We start from the raw sequence: 7,611 nt of genomic DNA, 5'->3' as shown, positions 1-7,611 counted from the left end.
ATCTTGCAGTTTCATGCTGTCTTGTTGAAGGGTTCCTGTATCCTTTGCATCCAGGAAGCAGGTAGCACTCAGTCTAGTAGTATGGGCTAGATCATAATGGATGTTTACCCAGCCATCCTCAATAAGTGTGACAGTCTTTCCCTTAACCCCTTCGATACGATGACGCCTGAATGATTTTACTATCATTCATACCACAGTTTCAGGTTCATTTAGAAGCATAGAAACTCTTCAGATTTTATTGAAATAGCCTTACACAATTCTGTTACACAAGTGGAATACTGAATACTAACTTACCATGCTCAACACCACCCCAGGTCTATCAAATGCAAAACTGGCTTATTATGAAAGAGCATAGGAGTCATGCAAAGCTAAACAAGTGCAAGAAAAGTAGGACACATGTAAACTTCATAGGTCTTCCTTGAGCAATTTGTGGGCTGGTCCAGTAGTGGTTACCTTAGTGCTGTGGGTCTCCTGTAGAGATCAGGACTGCAGACAGATAAATTGATGAATTATATCAACCTTTGGTTAAAAGTATTTTAAAACAAAACTATTCACTAGCTTCCTATACCTCAGGAGGCTAGAAGGTCCCTTCATAAATCAGGGAATATGTCTGTACACCCTTATACTGCTGGCCAGATTTGAACTGACCAACTCTACCTTCACCATAAGTAGTACTAACATAACATGTTCAGGTATGTTAAATAATCATGCAAGGTGTAATGTCTTAATTTCAAACATGCCAATATTTGTGGCTAAAGGCACAACACTAAAGCTGCAGCCACAAGAGGTGACTTTACTCACTGCTAGAGTCGATCACACGAGACTACTCGCCACTGCACCTTGTCCACTGCCCTGGGTCAGAGGCAGTGTCGCAAGTCACAGAACATTCACAGCAAGGCCACTTCATTAAATTGGCGACCCCCCCATGCATAAAAGGAGAAGATGGGGAGAAATCCCTTTGGGCTGTGTCAAATTTTTCTCACACATACTACCTCACCCCCCATCCCCCCACCCATTCCACCTCATGCATCACAACATCATCCATATACAACCATTCTCCATTCACCCCTGTCTTCTGTCCTCTCCCATCCTTCCTCAACAGACATACCCCTCTTCCCTGAAGCCCTCTTCACCCCATCCATCCATCTCATCCTAGGACATCCCCTCATGTTCATTCCCACCACATCTGCCTTCCATACCTCTTTTACTAGTCTTTCTTCTCTCATTCTTTCCATGTGTCCAAACCATCCTAATACTCTTTCATCCACCCTATCTCCCAGCTCCCTTTCCACCCCTGTTCTCCTCCTCACCTCCTCATTTCTCACTCTATCTAGCCTAGTAACCCCCATCATACTTCTCAGACACCTCATCTCAAACACATTCAAGCTCCTTCTCTCTTCCTCTCTTATGTTCCATGTTTCTGCCCCATACAGTGCTGTTGGCACAATCACTCCTTCATACAGTCTCCTATTAGCATCCATTCCCAAATGTCTATTCCTCATTACACTTTTTAATCCACCAAGGCATTTACTCGCTTCTCTCAATCTACATTCTACTTCCACCTCCACTCCACTTTTCCTGCCACATTTGCACCCACGTATCTAGAACTATCCACTTCCTCCAGTTGCTCTTCCTTAATGCTCACCTCCAGTCTGCTGCCACTTTCACCCTTTGAACATCGCATTGCCTTACTTTTACCCACATTTATCTTCAGCTTTCCTCTATCACACATTCTCCCAAACACTGTCACCAACTTCCTCAATCCCTCCTCCGATCCTGCCACAAGCGCAGTGTCATCCGCAAACAAGAGCTGGCTCACCTCCCACTTTTCTCCATTTTCTTTAATCAACCATCTCCAATCCCTGACCCACCACCCCTGCATTTACCTCTCGCACCACTCCATCCATGTATAAGTTGAACAGCTGGGGCGACATAACGCATCCCTGACGAAGTCCCACCTTTACCTTGAACCACCACTCTCTCCATTTCTAATCCGGACACAAGCTCTACTTTCATAAAAACTCTTGACAGCTCCTAGAACCTTTCCTCCTATCCCATATATCTGCAAAACCTCCCACAGTGCCTTTTTGTCTACCCTGTCGTAAGCCTTTTCCAGATCCATAAAAGCCCAAAAAACATCCTTCCCTTTTCCTATAGTTTTCTAACATATCTGTCTTACCACAAAGATCTGATCTACACACCTCTACCAATTACTCCCTCTGTTCCTTTCCTAATCCTCTCAATCAAGATCCTCCCATAAGCCTTCCCAACTACACTTAACAAGCTAATCCCTCTGAAACTACTACATTCACACTTGTCCCCTTTTCACTTGTAAAGTGGAACAATACAGGCACTCCTCCAGTCCTCCGGCACTCTACCCTCTCTCCAGCTCTTATGGGAAGCTACCAGGTAAAATTCTTAACTAATTTAATATTAACATTAAACAATAATTAGGACAGACCCAAGCTGTTGAATAGGGAGAAATAAAAGAGGGGGTTAGGAAGAAATAATGGGACAACTACAAACTGGGGTGCAACTAGAAGTAACTGAACAAACTTTACTAAGAGTCAAACCCAACTGGCTACAACTAAATTCAAACAGGAACCAGACAAGTGAACGGTTTTAAAGGTCTGAATACTTTGAAAGAGCATAGGAGTCATGCAAAGTCATGGTACTTGGTGAATTACTGAGGTCATGTTCTGAATATCCATCATACAAACTGGCAAGAGATGCCAAACTTCAGTCCACTATAAAAGTTCCTGAACCAGTCTGTTCCAAGTATGAAAAACAAGAGAAGTCTGACATCATCCTGAAACGAAGGTCCAGGTTCAATTGTCCAACAAAGTGAATTTTTCCATATATCATAGAATAGGTGAATTTTTGCTAGATGTATGGCTTAGTCACTTTTTGATAAAATAATGCAAAAATAAATCCAATGTAATGTAATAATAAAAAAAAAAAGGCCTATCAAAATATCAGTAGCATATGAACTTCTCCTTTGCCAACTTTTGGTATTTCTTGTTAGGCTGTGATGTCAAGCTTGCTGTTTACATCGTGATGCTTGCCATGTGCATGCATTATAAAATGCCGTACCATGCTGCCAATTTGATCAGTGATCTGTCATATTTCATGTGTTAGCAAGGTTTTATAAAGTATTTAGTTCAAAAATCGTTTACTGTGTCACCGTAAGTTGCGACAGTGATTCAACAAAACAAACATCAGTGCTGGAATCTTGTCACAAGGTTGTGTGCTTCTTTGTTCCCAAGTCCCAGCACTTTTTTTTTAATTTTTTTTTTTATGAAGTATCAAAATTATGGTTTAACAAATTCATTGATTAACATTCGAGAAGTTACCAGTCACAGTTTTCAACCTGGTTGGGTTCTCAAACAGTGGTATTAGAAATAAGAAGATTAAGACCTTTGAGTGCTTGAATTTTTGAAGACGTAGGTCCCTTGCCTTGATCTTTCTAGTCTTGGCATCCATTAGGTACTAGAGCTCTGGGTAGTCTGTGGCGACAGTTAGTACGGACAATGTATTTGGCACATCTCTTCTTAGTTCATAAAGCTCGAAAAGGCCACGGGTTAATATTGACTTTTTAAGTAAATTCTCAAAAGTTCAAACCCCAATTTATTAAACTAATATTTATTATATAAAAAGAGATTTAACAAGCAATAAAAGGGGAAGGGAATTAAATCATATCTGATTTAAAGTTACAATAGGCGCGGTTCAAAGCTTCAGGAAATGCTCCCGATTTGAAAGATGTAGACAACAACACCTTGAGGGAAAGTTTCCAGAACGAAATGGTAGGCACTAATAACGATTCCCAATAATAAGGAAGATCCCTATTCAAATAGGTAACAATTACCACAGAAGTATTGAAAGGAAGACAAGTACATATTTAACTTCAAACATCTCTTGATGTAATTTCAGTATGGTAATTCAGGCACAAGGGGGCTGAATTCATATTGAGAATGGTAAAATGTATACATGGTGATTGAAAATTATCATTATTAATTTTCCATTTTCAGACTACTACTTTACTGCACTTCTTCTCAATGAAATTTCATGTAGAAAGAAAGGAGAAAAAAAAGAAAAAAAGAAAAAAAAAAATTAGAGGTGCAATGGGTTATCTTATCCCAAAGTCAAAACTGGTGTTCGAGTGGTGAAGGAGAAGGTTGATCTAAAATATGGTGAGTGTATAAAGCATTACTGTCCTACATATTGCATCCAAACTGTGAAACCGTGTAGGACTTCCCACTGGAGCAATATGATAAATTCAAAATGATTGCCTAAAAATTTGGTATTGTCCTGATATGACTAAATAAAATGTACAAAATATAAACCTCAATTTTTTATTTACAAAACACATACAAATTTTACTTGGTGAATTACTGAGGTCATGTTCTGAATATCCATCATACAAACTGGCAAGAGATGCCAAACTTCAGTCCACTATAAAAGTTCCTGAACCAGTCTGTTCCAAGTATGAAAAACAAGAGAAGTCTGACATCATCCTGAAACGAAGGTCCAGGTTCAATTGTCCAACAAAGTGAATTTTTCCATATACCAAAAACAAATAGTACATACATATACCAAAGGCTTTTTCCCCCTTACACGGAGGGTAGCCTCCTGGGTGACGGGTCCACTGCCCTGGGTTAGAGGCAGTGTCACAAGACACAGCACATCCATAGCAAGGCTGCTTCATTCGACCCTCCCTCTCTGTCTCTTCATGTAGAAAAGGAAAAGACGGGGAGAAATCCCATCAGGCTGAGTCCATTTTTTTTTTCATACATACTCCCTCACCCCCCATTCCCCACCCACTTCCTCTCATGCATCACAGCATCATCCATACCCAACCATTCTCCATTCACCCCTACCTTCTGTCCTCTCCTGTCCTTCCTCAACCCTCGACAGACATTCCCTTCTTTCCCAATGCCCTTTTTAACCCATCCATCCATCTCATCCTAGGTCACCTCCTCATGTTCACTCCTTCCACCTCTGCCTTCCACACATGTTGTAATAATCTTTCATCACTCATTCTCTCCATGTGTCCAAACCATCCCAATACTCTTTCATCAACCCTATCTCCCAAATCCCTTTCCACGCCTGTTCTCCTCACCTCATTTCTCACTCTATCTAGCCTAGTAACCCTTATCATACTTCTCAGTCATTTCATCTCAAACACATTCAAACTCCTCTTTTATGTTCCATGTTTCTGCCCTGTATTGTGCTGTTGGCACAATCAATCCTTCATACAAGCTCCTCATAGCATCCATTCCCAAATGTCTATTTCTCATTACACATTTTAATCCACCAAGGCATTTACTCGCTTCTCTTAATCTACATTCTACCTCCACCCCCCACTCCTCCCTTTCCTGTCACATTCGCATCCAAGTATCTAAAACTATCCACTTCCTCCAGTCTCTTTCCCTTAATACTCACTTCCAGTCTGCTGCCACTTTCTCCACTTGTACATCTCATCAACTTACTTTTACCAACATTCATTTTCAACTTCCTTCTTTTGCACACCTTCCCAAACTGTCACTAACTTCCTCAATCCCTCCTCTGATCCTGCCACAAATGCAGTATCATCAGCAAACAACAACTGGCTTATCTCCCCCTTTTTTCCATTTTCTTTAACCATCTCCAATCCCTGACCCATACCCTTGCATTCACCACTTGCACCACCCCATCCATATATAAATTGAACAGTCAGGATGACATAACACATCCTTGATAAAATCCCACCTTTACCTCAAACCACTCACTCTCTCCATTTCTAATCCTAACACAAGCTGTACTACTCTCGTAAAAACTCTTGACTGCTCTTAACAGTTTTCCTCCTATCCCGTATATCTGCAAAACCTCCCACAGTGCCTTACTGTACCATGTCATAAGCCTTTTCCAGATCCATAAAAGCCCAAAATACATCCTTACCTTTTCCTACAGCTTTCTTACATATCTGTCTTAACACAAAAATCTGATAAACACAACCCATACCTGTCCTAAAATCACACTGTTCCTAACCAATTACTCCCTCTGTTCCTCTCCTAATCTGCTCAATCAAGACCCTCTCATAAGCCTTTCCACCTACACTTAACAAGCTGATCCCTCTGAAACTACTACACTCACACTTGTCCCCCTTTCCCTTGTAGAGTGGAGCTATACAGGCACTCCTCCAGTCCTCTGGCACTCTACCATCTCTTAAACAACCACTAAAAAGCCTCACCAGCCAGTCCAACATCACCGGACCGCCTTTTTTCAGACATTTTGTATGGTATCCATCCAACCCAGGTGCCTTACCAGCTCTCATCATCTTAACAGCTGCCTTCACTTCATCTTTCCTTATTTCTCCTCCATTTTCCTCACTCATCATGGTCATTTTCTTAGCGCTTCCCACTGCAACTGCCTTTCCCTCCCTATCCTCCTTCAAATGTAGCAACTCCCTAAAATACTCTAACCACCTTTCCCTCACTGCCTTCTCTTCCATTATCATCTCTTTATCTGTATCACCTTTTCTTCTCTACTTGATTCGTCTCCTATTCCTCTTTTAATTTCTTTCCAAAACATTTTTCATTACTTTCAAAACTTTCTGTCATACTCTTACCCCATTTCATATCTGCTCTCCTCTTTTATGCTTGACTTGTCTTCTCTTTTCTTTGTACCTCTCATATGATTCTCTCATCCTATTTTGTAACCAATCTGTGAAAGCCTGCGTCTTCTCTTCTACACCCTTCTTTCCTTCCTCATCCCACCACTCACTACTTTCCTTCTATTTTCTCCTATCCTACTTGTTCCACACACCACCTTTGCACACCTTATGACTCCCTCCTTGAACCATCCCCATTCCTCCTCCACTTCTGGTTTTACTCTATCCTTCACTCACTCCCACTCCTCTCTCAGCTTCTTCTTGTACTCCTTCTCCTTTTCTGATTTAAGCAGTTCACTCAAAGTACCTCCCAAACTTCTGCCCTTTTCCTCTTTCTCCACCTATTCTCCACTCTCAACTTACCTTCCACCAAAAAGTGATCTGATATTTCCCCACTCTCTCCCCTTTGAACATGTACATCCTACTGTACTCTTGGTTATCACTATAAAGTCCATTAATGCTCTATCTGCCACACTTCCATCCACCACCCTCTACCATGTGCACTTATGCTTGACTTTCCTCCTAAACACTATATTTACTATCAACTCCCTAGACACATCTCCACCATCAACTCTCCACTACGATTTTTTCCTGGAATTTCATATTTTCCAATCACTCCATCTAATGGTTCATTTCCTACCCTAGCATTAGGGTCTCCCAATACAACTATATTGACACTTCTCCCTAATACCTCTATACAGGTAAAACAAAGGGAACGCCATGCTGGACTCTAAGTGGGTAGGCATCACTTGCGTATGCCTTTCTGCTGGTTTGATCCAAGCCGTTGGAAGAGTGTGATCTTTTCATCATACAAATCATACAGGAATGGCTTCTCTCCAATGTCTATCCTCATGTACCTTGTGAGAGAAGTCTTATGTGAAAAACCAGAATCAAAGAGGTCACACTGGAAAGGCTTTTCTCCTGTGGGAGTCTTCATCTGCTGTGTGGGATAACCCTTTTGT

This window comes from Oratosquilla oratoria, chromosome 12, assembly GCF_046742065.1.
Source record: "Oratosquilla oratoria isolate Oo_2021 chromosome 12, ASM4674206v1, whole genome shotgun sequence".
NCBI lineage: Eukaryota > Metazoa > Arthropoda > Malacostraca > Stomatopoda > Squillidae > Oratosquilla > Oratosquilla oratoria.
The sequence above is the reverse complement of the archived record's forward strand: the minus strand, read 5'-3'. Positions refer to the sequence as shown.